General features: G+C 35.9%; 1 non-coding gene across 1 annotated transcript; it reads right to left on the reverse strand.

The window, feature by feature from the left end:
* Window positions 1–645: 645 nt before the first annotated feature.
* LOC121156953 lies at window positions 646–810 on the reverse strand. Its single transcript, XR_005883943.1, has one exon. It is a non-coding gene; the product is annotated as a U1 spliceosomal RNA (small nuclear RNA).
* Window positions 811–12,191: the final 11,381 nt, after the last annotated feature.

A 12,191-nucleotide genomic window follows, 5' to 3' on the forward strand; every position in this document is an offset into this window, starting at 1 on the left:
ATACATATCATATATTGCATTGCATAATAAAATACATTATATGCAGATACATATATAATATATGTTGTATATATGTATATATACAATATATATAGCATATGTGTGTATATAAATATATAAATGCACATTTTTATTCGAAAGGCAGAGTTTACAAAGAGAAAGGCAGGGAAAGAGATCTTTCATTCACTGGTTCACTCCCAAAAGAGCTTACCATGGATGACACTAAGGTAACTGCTCTGAAGCCTAGAACAAAGAATTACCTCTAGGACTCAGAGATGAGCGCAGGGACACAAGGACTTAAGCCATCCTTCACTGTTTTCTGGATCACAACATGGGAACTGGATTGAAAATGGAGTAGCTGGGACATGAATCGGTACCTATATGGATGCCAATACCACAGGAAAAGACTTTGCCTCAAAGCTAGGCCATGACACCGGCCCCACTGATATTGAATCATGCATTTTTTAAACTGCAGTGTCATAGAGTTCAAAACATCTCTTGAACTTACTCCTCTAATATACATGAAACTTTTGGTCTTTTAAAAACTCTCCAGCACTTTTCTATCCAAGACTCTGCTACAATTTGACTCTCTGGGTTTAAGGTTTTTTTTGTTTTTGTTTTTGTTTTTTCTTTTTTTAAGTTTTTCAGGGGAGAGAGTAAACGCAGTCCCCCACTACCACAAATTATACAGTTGAGTTTCCCACAATTGGGGAAAATTGCAAGGGTTAGCACACCCGGAGTGCAGTGGGTGAGCCTGTCCCTGGGAAGGCCACCTTCCTGATCGTGGTATCTCCTCTGCCAGGTAAGTATTTAGGTTTTACTTCATTAGAATCTTCTATACTAGTAGTATCACGCAATAGTACTTTTTCCCCCATTTTTAAAAGTCTTGTTTATTTCAAAAATAATGAGAGAAAGAGAGAGAGGAATAAAAATTGGGGGACAACAGGGGGAAAAGAATTACAGCCAGAAAATCACAAAGCAGAAAACTTCCATACAACATTTTACTTCCAAAGTGGCTATTTCGGCTTGGGATGGGCCAGGAAAAAGCCAGAAACCTGGAATTCCCTCCAGGCCTTCCTTATGGGTGTCAGGGTCCTAAATATCTGGTCAATCTTCTGCTATGTTCCCAGGCACTTAGCAGTGACCTGCATCAGAAGCAAATCAGGTGGGCCTAGACTTGGTACTATGATACAAGAGGCGGAAAACAATCTGTGTGCCCAATGTTGTTTTGTATTATGTATTAATTTAAATATCCTATAATAAATAGTCAGATCCAAAAAAGAAGTGTGTTTCTTTGAATTTCTGTGCTTTCATTTCAGTCCACCAGAAACAGAATTTGTTAGCAGATGGAGAGTTTGATCATCCTCATCTTCATATTTATTGTCAATAGTGTCTTGTATCATTAGAGTATTGAACAAATGTTGAATTACTTAGAACAAAAAGAAAATTATTTTATGAAGTAATTATTAAATCAAGCATTTATTCCTTTTTTTCTCGGGGGGCATTCAATTAATGATTTATAAGCATGTTATCCAGCTTATGGCTTTTAATAGAATTGGCTATTCAAAGCATTATTCTTCTGGTCAAATGCTGTATATCATGGAGCTTAATTAAAAGTGCATCTGCTTCACTATGTAGTAAATGATGCATGCACATTACTTCACAGCATATACATATTTCATGTTAAAATTATGTACTCTATGCACTAAAATATTCATTTCATTACAGAGAAAAGCTATTCAAATTTCAAACTTGGCTAACACAGATCAAAATGGAAAACATAGGTTTTTTTTTAATAAAATTAAAAGAATGTGAAAACATGCTATCTCTTAAATAAATCATATTTTAAAATTAAATCACTTTCGCCATTGTTACTTTTATGTATAAAACCTCTAGTTTCTCTCAAAAGATCCTATATATAATGAATACTACAGATGTTTTAAATGAGGTTCTAAGTAATGACGCTGAGGACTGTCATCCTCTCTCAGGATAAAAACAAAGGAATTTTCTATGAGGAAGTGTATATTTTAACTTAGTGAAACTTGATTCAGATGTGCCCTTTATCAGCTTTTTCTAAGCTCTTTAGATATTCAGTTGGGAATGGTGCCTTTACTATATCAAGGCCAAAATGAACCAGGAATTTAACACACACAAGCTTATGAGAACTGAAATTGACTCCTTAGAAATGTACATCACAGAACACGTTCTTGCTAAAATTTAGAGTTTTAGAAGATGACTTCAATAGTTGCAAAATTATAGGTGTTGTGTATTGCTGTTGCAACTTTACATTTCCTTTGCTATGTGGTTACAATATAACCAAGATTTATTTAGGCATAAGCTTATTTGTCCATCTTGAATTCATTGTGTACTTAGAATGACTGGTATACTAAGTCTGTGCAATTTTGGAAAGAAGCAATTATGTGCAAGGTGAATAAAAATGGTAAGTAGGGCAGATAATGAGGTATTTTATAAGAAAATAAATGCAAGATTTAGAAATACACTTTTGTAATCAAAAACATTGAATACTTTCAGAGAAAATCATGGGTCGAAAAAATGCATTCATGTTGGTAGAAGGAGAAATTAAAATGCATTAGAAAAATGAAAAAATAAAAGTGAAACAATTAATACACATATAATGGGGACTGATGGTGTAACAAAGCAAGATTTCTCTTGATGCAGACATTCCATATAACTGTACATTTCAAGTCCCACTGGAAACAAACAATAGTAAAATATCTAGCCATTGTGAACAGACACTCCTTTTAACAGATAGACTGATAAAAAGTAGGAATATGAAAAGATGATCAATATCATTCTAATTATGGAAATAAAAAACTAAAACCACAATGAATTGTCATTACACGCACATTAGTATGGTTTGCTCAAGAAAAAGTAGATAAATCTGAATAGTATCACTGCTACTGTTAAAGGGGATTCCAAAGAGAGATAGTCATATTTAGAAATATTAATGTTAATTTTATAAAACATATTCCAGAAAATGAAGAAGGTTCATTTGAGAAGATAAAGAATGTTAAAATACTGTCTCCTTAGATAATAGGAAGAAAACATTATTGCGTACTTCTTACACTGTTAATATTATGATATGGGTGGAGATAATTGGAGAAAATATGAAGGGATTTTAGGATAACAGAAAATTGCAGCCAACACTGTGAAAATAGTTTTGGAACTACCAGCGTTTTGGAACTATTAGCATTTAATAATGAACATATTTCCTTAAATATTTAAACTCTGCAGTGCCTTTGATGGAAAGGGAGTGTTGTTTTCTTTCCCTTATATTAGAGTAGAAAGAGAAGAACAGAAATAAATGTACTGATTAGTGAAATGGAACTCATTAGCCTTTATTTTCATCATTATTTTTAATAAGCATGACATACGTGTCATTTTATTAGTATCAGTTCTGCTGAAATAAGAGGGGCAAGTGTTGGAAGACTTAACTATGAATGGTAAGGATACACTTCCACTGAAGTCGAGGTTCACAATAAGTGTCATATGTATCATGACAGTAAAATCATATCATTAGTGATTATCCTAGGGCCACTACAGGAAAGGCTACACTACTCTCTTTAATCCAGTATATTTTTAGAAAATAATGGAAACAGTTCAAAAATAGAACCAGAAAGAATTCAAGTTTAGCAAAATGCCAGTTATCTGGCAAGAATCATTCTTTTTTCTTTCTCTTCTTGTTGTTTTTTAAAGATTTATTTATTTTTATTGCAAAGTCATATATGCAAAGAGGAAGAGAGACAGAGAGGAAGATCTTCCATCTCCTGATTCACTCCACAAGTGCCTGCACTTCCGGAGCTGAACCAATCCGAAGCCAGGAGCCAGGAGCTTCTTCTGGGTCTCCCTCATGGATGCAGGGTCCCAAGGTTTTGGGACATCCTCTACTGCTTTCTCAGGCCACAAGCAGGGAACTGGATGGGAAGTGGGACAGCCGGGATATAAACCTGTGCCGGTATGGGATCTGCGGCATGTAAGGAGAGGACTTCAGCCACTAGGCCACTGTGCTTGGCCTGTCTTTTTTTCCTTATTAATAGATATTTGTATGCTCATAAGTGCATTCTGCTAAATATTTTTTTTAAAATTTCTTTTTGCTAGATGTGGCCATGTAAACAAATTTTGATTCACCTGATATGTATAATAAAATCAGCTCTGATCCCAATCTTACGCATAACAAGGTCATACTCAGGTTTTTTTTAAGATTAATGTATTTATATTGATTGATGTATATGAAAGCCATGTTGGAGAGAGAGAGCAGGAGGCAGAGGGTGAGGGGGGGTGGTGAGAGAGAGAGAAAGAGAGGGGGGTGAGAAAGAAAGAGAGAGAGAAATACAGATCTTGGTAATTCACTCCGCAAATGGCTGCAACATCTGTGGCTGCACCTGGACAAATTCATAAATCAGCAACTTTTCATCAGGATCTTCCATGTGGGTGGAAGTGGCCCAGGCTCATTAGCAGGAAACTGAATTGGAAATGGAATATCTGGGACTTGAACCAGTGTTTTGAGGCAGTGTCTTTGGCAGTGGTGGCTTAACCTATTCGGCTACAACACTGAACCCTGATGTTTCAGATTCTTATTAATCTCTCCTATTTACCAGGGAAAAAAGGATGACAGATATTAGAATGGTATATTTGAGAATGTACTGCAGAGAATGGCAGAAATGTAAAAGCAAGTCAAAAAATCTCAAATGTCCATCTTTCCTCCACAATTTCCTACTTCTATCTTGCTACGCCCGTTGAATTTTGTAGTCTTCTTGTTAGAACAATGTAAAACCCCAAATTGTGATATTCTTCATGACTGATGTTGATGAAGACTCATATTAAGGCAGTCATTTTCTTATAATACTTCATATACAGAACAATACTACAGATGGTGTAGAAAATATGAGAGTACAAATTGAAATGCTTACTAAGTTGTGTTTGTGGAATGGAATTGTAATTCTAATTTCAGAGTCCCTGAAATTCTGTTTATTTCCCTGATGTCATGTAATTGTTTCCAGTGAAGGAAAGTCAACCTTAGAGAGATAGTAAGCAAAGTAAGATGATGAAGTCAAGGGTTACCTAGAATTGCATTTCTGGGATTTGTGAGACATTCAAGAAATACTTGCTATGGAAATATTAAAATTCAAAAGAAAATTAAAAATCTAAATCAATGGAGTCAAGCTTCTTCAAAGAATTGTACCATTTCAATCTGTGTTAGAAAGTAATTAGCTAAGTGATTTGCTGAACAGTTTTATTACATTGAAACACTAATGAAACAGAATTATCATACAATGAATAAAAATTGATGACATATCAAAATAAAAAACTCTGAACAGCAATAAATCTGGAATACAAGTCTACTTGTAGAATTGGTTGTTCTTTGTTTAATAAACAAAATGAAGTGCTAATTTATAATCTTTAACAACTGCTGAATCAAAGTATGGCAAGGTTCTTGAGAAGTATCTATTCTTCCAGAAGTACTAATGACAGAACGAAGAGTTAACTCTGTGAGAAATAACTCAACACTTCCAGCAAAGGTAAATTTTGGCAAAGGTCTAGTGACTGGGAAGCTAAGAAGTAGCAGTAACACATTCCACCAGCTTTCTGAGGAATGTAGCTTGCCAGTGATGAACTTGGTGTTGTCCACCCAACAGTATACATAAGCATTCAGTATAATCAGCCCAATGAGTACCCATATCCCTCTAAGAAAGGCTACATGAGAAAACTTTATCTGTCCAGCCTTTGGTTGTGACCAAACAGTGAATTGTTGATTACTTACAGGACTTAGCGGAAGGATTCAATAGCTACCTTGATCCACAAGAGCAAATTCCTAGGATACCTGTCAAACTTGGATAAACCTAAATGTTATCCCTTTAAAGTGGAGCCAGAAAAACACATTTTAATTTTTCATACCTTACCTCATTATGTTTTCATTTTTGTTTATTTTTATTGACTGAAACAAATAAGCGCTAGGAAAGATGAAATTTGAAAATAAATTGTGAAAGTTTTCCTAACCACTTTTTCAAGCTATTTCCTTCAGAAAAAAAAATAATGCTATAATGTTCTATTACTGCATTTGCTTTACAGTAATACGATTTGTCTCTCAGTTAGTGGTCTTTCCTGTAAGTTATATGTTCCATTTTTCATTCAATAATGTCATTTCTAAGGAATCTGGCACTGTCCTATACTGGAAACTGAATTCTTCAAATATTTCATCACAAAATAGTACTTATCAAACAAACAAACAAAAGCCAAAAAACCCAGAAGAATATTGAAAGATATCTCTGGCCCCTGTACCTTCTAAATTATGTTTACCCAAAACATTGAATAATATTAGAAATCAGGATTGCTAAATGGACTTATTATGAAATCCTCCTCAAACCTAATCATACATATATTTATAAGGTCATCTTCGTAGAAGAATATCTTAGACAGCAAAATTGAAGACTATAAATTATATTAGGACACTACAAGCAATTCACAAATTAGAGCCTTCTTTTATATGATAGGCACATATCACAAATGATTTCTCTCTGTTAATCTAGTCACTACAACATGTGTGATATTTTTTCAAAATATTTGTATCTTCAAATATCAGCATTAATGCATATTCACAAATCAGAGAATAAACCCACAACATTGAACGCTATCCACACTCTTATTTCCACATTTCCTTTTCCAAAAGGTCGAAAAGCCATGACACTCATATTTCCAGAAGAGTTTATGGTGACCAACAAACTTGAAGTATTTATTGAGCAACTTTTTATTTGGCTAGTAAGGTAGTGATTATCTCTTTGCTAAAACTTGAAGTTTTGATGAAATATCCTTTAACTGCTTAGCAGGAAATGAATAACTTGAATTCAACTCTATGTTTTGCATTTTTTTTTTGGTACAGAAGAACCTGGAACAGCACCTGGCATACATTAAATACTCAGAGCGTATTAACTCCAGAATATGTGAATTCTATGGAGCTTTTCTATCCAAATCACGAAATCTCTATGATTAACAAATACTTCCCTGGCAAAATAACATAAAACAATGAAAATCAGAAGATAAAGGGAAAAAGTTGTAAGAATATATATAAACAAAGCATTGTTCTGGGAATGTGCCTAAGACATAAGCAATGTTTTGTGCGCAAGTAAATGGAATAATTCTGATAGGGAGTCCAAAAATAGTTATGGGAGAAGAATAGGTTGAGAATAATACGTGAGTCAAAACATCTTTTAAATCACCAAAGGAACGGTATCCTAATGAAAAGAGAAAGTTAATATATTCTGCTCATTGATTTATTTTTAGTTCTCAAAATCATCTCAATATTGGAGGAAACTATTCTTTCATATAAGAAAAATCACTTTTTTATTGTTTCAAATCAGTTCAAGTAGGTACTCATCATTTTCTCTCATGGAGAATCATATTCCTGTTACAAACATAAAATATGTCTTACAAGCTTAATTTCTGCTGCAGCCAGCATCAAGCACGTTCTCGCGTTAAACGGAATAAAAAAGAAAGGCTAAAGGAGTGTGACTGTACTCACACTGTGCCTCTCTAAGTCTCACTCGGTGCAGAAAAAAAAAATCTATACATTGTGGTTAATTGGGGAAGAAAACAGTGCCAGAATATTACTAATATATTACTAACACGTAAAATCAAAAACACTAGTTTCATAATTCTGAGAATGAAATGCATATGGGGCGTAAATCAGGTTGAATTATTTATGTCTAAGATCTTAACTTAGATTAGCAATATAGACTTTATAGTATATCCTACTCTTCAGTCAGAGTAACTTGCACCTGTTTAATAAAAGCTTTACTCCAAATCTGGGACATTAAATATTTAATACAAATCTGAATATTGTTAATTCAGAAGGAAAAAAATCAAAACGTACTTCATTCCGTTCAAATATCTCAGGAGTTAATCAGAAGAGCTACTCAAAGCAAAAAGTAGGACATACTAGAGCATCAATTAAAAAAAAATACAAAGTTAAACATGCAAACATGCCTACATTTTTGAAATTGTAAGGAGATGAAAATGTAATTTTCCAGGCCTGGAGACTTTTACAAAGGAACTGTTTCAAGCTTCATATTGGGCCTGGCGCGGTGGCCTACCAGCTAAAATGCTTGTCTTGAATGTGCTGGGATCCCATATGGGCGCCAGTTCTAATCTCAGCAGCTCCCGTTCCCTTCCAGCTCCCTGCTCGTGGCCTGGGAAAGCAGTCAAGGACGGCCCAAAGCTTTGGGACCCTGCACCCGTGTGGGAGACCTGGAGGAAGTTCCTGACTCTTGGCTCCAGACTGGTGCAGCTCCGGCAGTAGTGATCACTCGGGGAGTGAATCATTGGACTGAAGATCTTCCTCTTTGTCTCTCCTCCTCTCTGTCTGACTTTAAAATGAAATAAATCTTAAAAAAAAAAAAAAAAAATCTGAGTAATTAATGGAAAAGAACAAAGCATTAAATCCTGCTTTTCACATAGGGATTTTAGTATTGTATGACACACAGTAAACCAATGAAGATCCTAGGAAAACACAGCGTCATCACCAACCAGCTTCTATCCTGTTGGTTCCTTGTCACAGCGTGACATTTTGAAAGGGAAATATTAAGAAGGCATGGTGGCTAGCAGCAATGCCTGTCCTGATTACGGGAGAATTTCTCAGACTTTATGAAGTCTAGTCTGTGGAGCCGATTGGGGGCTCAGGAACTACTTATGTCTGAAGGGAACCCACATTTTCTTGTTTTTCCCAAATTGCCTGACAGCAAAATGCCACGGCTGTCTCGGTGTGATATGATGGTTTTAATTATTCTGTGACTATTTTAAAGTTTGTTTTATACAAGGGCGGTTGAACAGATTTTCACTAGATTACGGCTTCCTGCTGGACTGTTGTCCTTTTGTTTTATTTGCTGAGCCAATACAGCTTTGACCGTTATATGAATTTATAATGTTACCTCAATGTAATAATAAATGAAATATTAAAATGAATTTCAAAGATCATTGTAATGAACTTATCTGTACAGATTAATTGATGAAAAAATAAATGATAAATTTGAGCATCACTATTTTGAAATTTCAATACAACTACTGAAGCAAGGTAAAAGATCTATTAGAGAAATTGACATGTTAGCGAATCACCAACAGAGGCACAAGCACACTGGTTGTAAACCTTAAAATGAAAGATTATATATTTCTTGCTCCCAAAAATTCCTCTTATTTTTATTAAATGAAGGCAATGGCCTTTTAGCAAAATACTGCAAAATGGTCTAGTTGATTTTGAAAGTGCTAATTTCTGTAATAAAACAGAAAATAGGGATAACATATTAAAAACAAACAAAAAATATTAACTAAAATTAGCAAGTAGTACCGCGCGTGACAAGAAGTTGAACACTCGGTGTCACACACACACATCATTCACACGGAAACATCCAGAATAAAACCCATCTTTATCCTGTGAACTGGATTTAAGGTTATTTTTTTTTTCCGGAATTGTCAAACAAAACACTTTAGTGTGTGAATGCTCTTTCTACATTCTGACATTTCTGGAAGTAATACACGACTGTTCAGACTCGGCATAGGTCTCGACAGGTCTATGGTACCTGAGGCCAGGGGCCTGCTTAGATAGCCTTGTACACGTGGGACATCATTGTGGTAGCCAGGGGACGGAGGCCAGGGCCCACGGCTGATGGGGGAAGAGAGGAGGAGCCAGTCACCAGGGTCTGCCTGGTCCTAGGCAGTCACACCTGGCGTGCACCACTACACCACGCCAGGGGCCTGAGGCCTGGGTTCTGGCGGGGCACCAGACTGATGTGGTTTGTTTCGTTTCGTTTTTAATTTTTATTTTAGATAATGCTTATGTAATTGATGGGGGCGGGTGGGGAGAAGGATTGAGGGTCAAGGAAAAGTGAGTGTGATCATTTCGTCCAAGTTTTCCATTTCCTTTTCCTATATCTGGGGGAGGGGGCAGACCGGGGAAAAGCTACACACAGTCTCCCAACTGCACCAGTACCCAGGGATGATGAATGTCCACCTAATATCAGCCCAGAGTCCTGATAAAATGGCCCCGTTTTCTAGTATGTAGTATCCCTAACCTGTGACTTTGAGTGATAATACCATGTAACCACTCCCTTTTCTGGCTCTTAGGATGCTGGGCAAGAGGGAGGGGTTCCTCCCCTCTTCCTCTCCCTTTCTCTCTCACTTCCCATGACACAAGATGAAAGTAACAATGTGTCTGTTTCACCTTTCACCTCCTGTCCATTCTACCCCTGAATATGGCCCTATATGTGTATGAAATTATCTGTTTTAAAATAAACTTTCCACAAACAAACAAAAGAAAAAAAAAACCACTATGGTAATTTCACCACTGGTTGAAGCATTAGTGTCGTTTCAGTGAAAGTGTATGACTAGTTATGTGCCAGTTTATGGTTCTATATCCAATTGCTAATTGGATGAAATAATGCCGTTTTACAATAGAAGGGGAACCACAGGATATTCATGAGCTGGCTAAGCTTACTGTCAAAACAGATTTTCAAATTATTAGTCAAATATGACTATATACTAAGAATCTAAAAAGTAATGAAAATAAAATTAAAATCATGTCATGTTTGTTATAGATATCATATTATGTAGATTTAATATAAGAAATTTTCTATGGTATATTAGATGAATAATTATTTCTAACATATCAGAGAAGCATGGCAGATGCTCATGTTCAGCTGGAAGATAGCCACGCGAGAACTACATACTCTCAATTTAAAAGGATATAATTTTTCTTTTGGCCTGTATAGATCTTATGACATAGTAATACTGAAAATCATCATATTTGTGTTTTTTCAGAAATCACTAACAGTCAGACTGTTGAAATATGCTAATTGAAACAGAAAATTAGGAGACCCCCCTCTCTTATGCTAATGTACTATATGGTGAAGAGATTTTTCAGGGATTTTAACATGAGGATAAATTGATTAATACAGGAACACAGACAAATACGTCTTCAATACTCAGTATATGTAAGAAAAGGACATCAAAAATATTTTCCTACACAGATGACTGCTGTGCACACACCTGAGAAATTTCTGATCTTTTCATCTGCACCCTTGACACTCATGCTCCTGGGAGTGTTTCACCAGTTTGTCTGAGCATATTGATACTTACGATCTCAAATCTGAATGACACTATGAATATTCAGCAGTTTCAAATTGCAAGAATGAATGAAAGAACTATACACTTGTGTAAAGCAATCTAATTCTAATGATGTCATTAATATTTATGCTAAATATCATCTGATTCTACGGAGACATGTTAACACTGTTATCTGAACATTCTCAGATTGAAGAAATCAAATTTCCAATCTTAACGTAGATTTTTTTTTCTTTCTATAGTTCTCTGACATTAATGGTTTTATTTGATTTTTTTTTTTTTTTGGCAGTTTTGCTCCACATTCTCATGTAGCATACATAGAACACAGTACACAGCTGTAAGCATTAACTGTCTCATTCGCTTAGCAGGTTGCTCTGATAGTGTCTGTGCATGGGATCACCTATTTTCATTGAAACCTTTTTTTTTTCTTATCCAATAAATACAGGTTTAGTCTTTCTGTTCTTAACACGTGATTTTTTAAAGATTTATTTTTATTATTTTTTCATTGGAAAGGCGGATATACAGAGAGGAGAGACAGAGAGGAAGATCTTCCGTCCAATGATTCACTCCCCAAGTGAGCGCAACGGGCCGATACTATGCCAATCCGAAGCCAGGAGCCTCTTCCGGGTCTCCCACGCGGGTGCAGGGTCCCAAAGCCTTGGGCCGTCCTCGACTGCTTTCCCGGACCACAGGCAGGGAGCTGGAAGGGAAGCGGGGCTGCTGGGATTAGAACCGGCGCCCACATGGGATCCCGGGCGTGCAAGGTGAGGACCTTAACCACTGCGCCACCGCGCCGGGCCCTGCAGCAGTGTTTTGTACAAATTACAGAAAAAATAATACCAGAATTGAACTACTAAAGTAGAATTTCAGCTAATAGTCTAAAGAAAGCATCTTAATTAGTCGCACTACTGTTTGGACAGGTGGATTTGGCTGTTTTTTAGTCTAGAACCTGTAGATGGGCAATACTAATTTCATATTTAGGAGATATATTTATAATATCCTCTAAATATGAATTAATAATTAATAATCTGAAGGTCTTATTTAATATCTGGGAGCTGTAGAGG

This window comes from Ochotona curzoniae, unplaced genomic scaffold, assembly GCF_017591425.1.
Source record: "Ochotona curzoniae isolate NIBS_2020 unplaced genomic scaffold, NIBS_Ocur_1.0 contig_3498, whole genome shotgun sequence".
Classification (NCBI taxonomy): Eukaryota; Metazoa; Chordata; class Mammalia; order Lagomorpha; family Ochotonidae; genus Ochotona; species Ochotona curzoniae.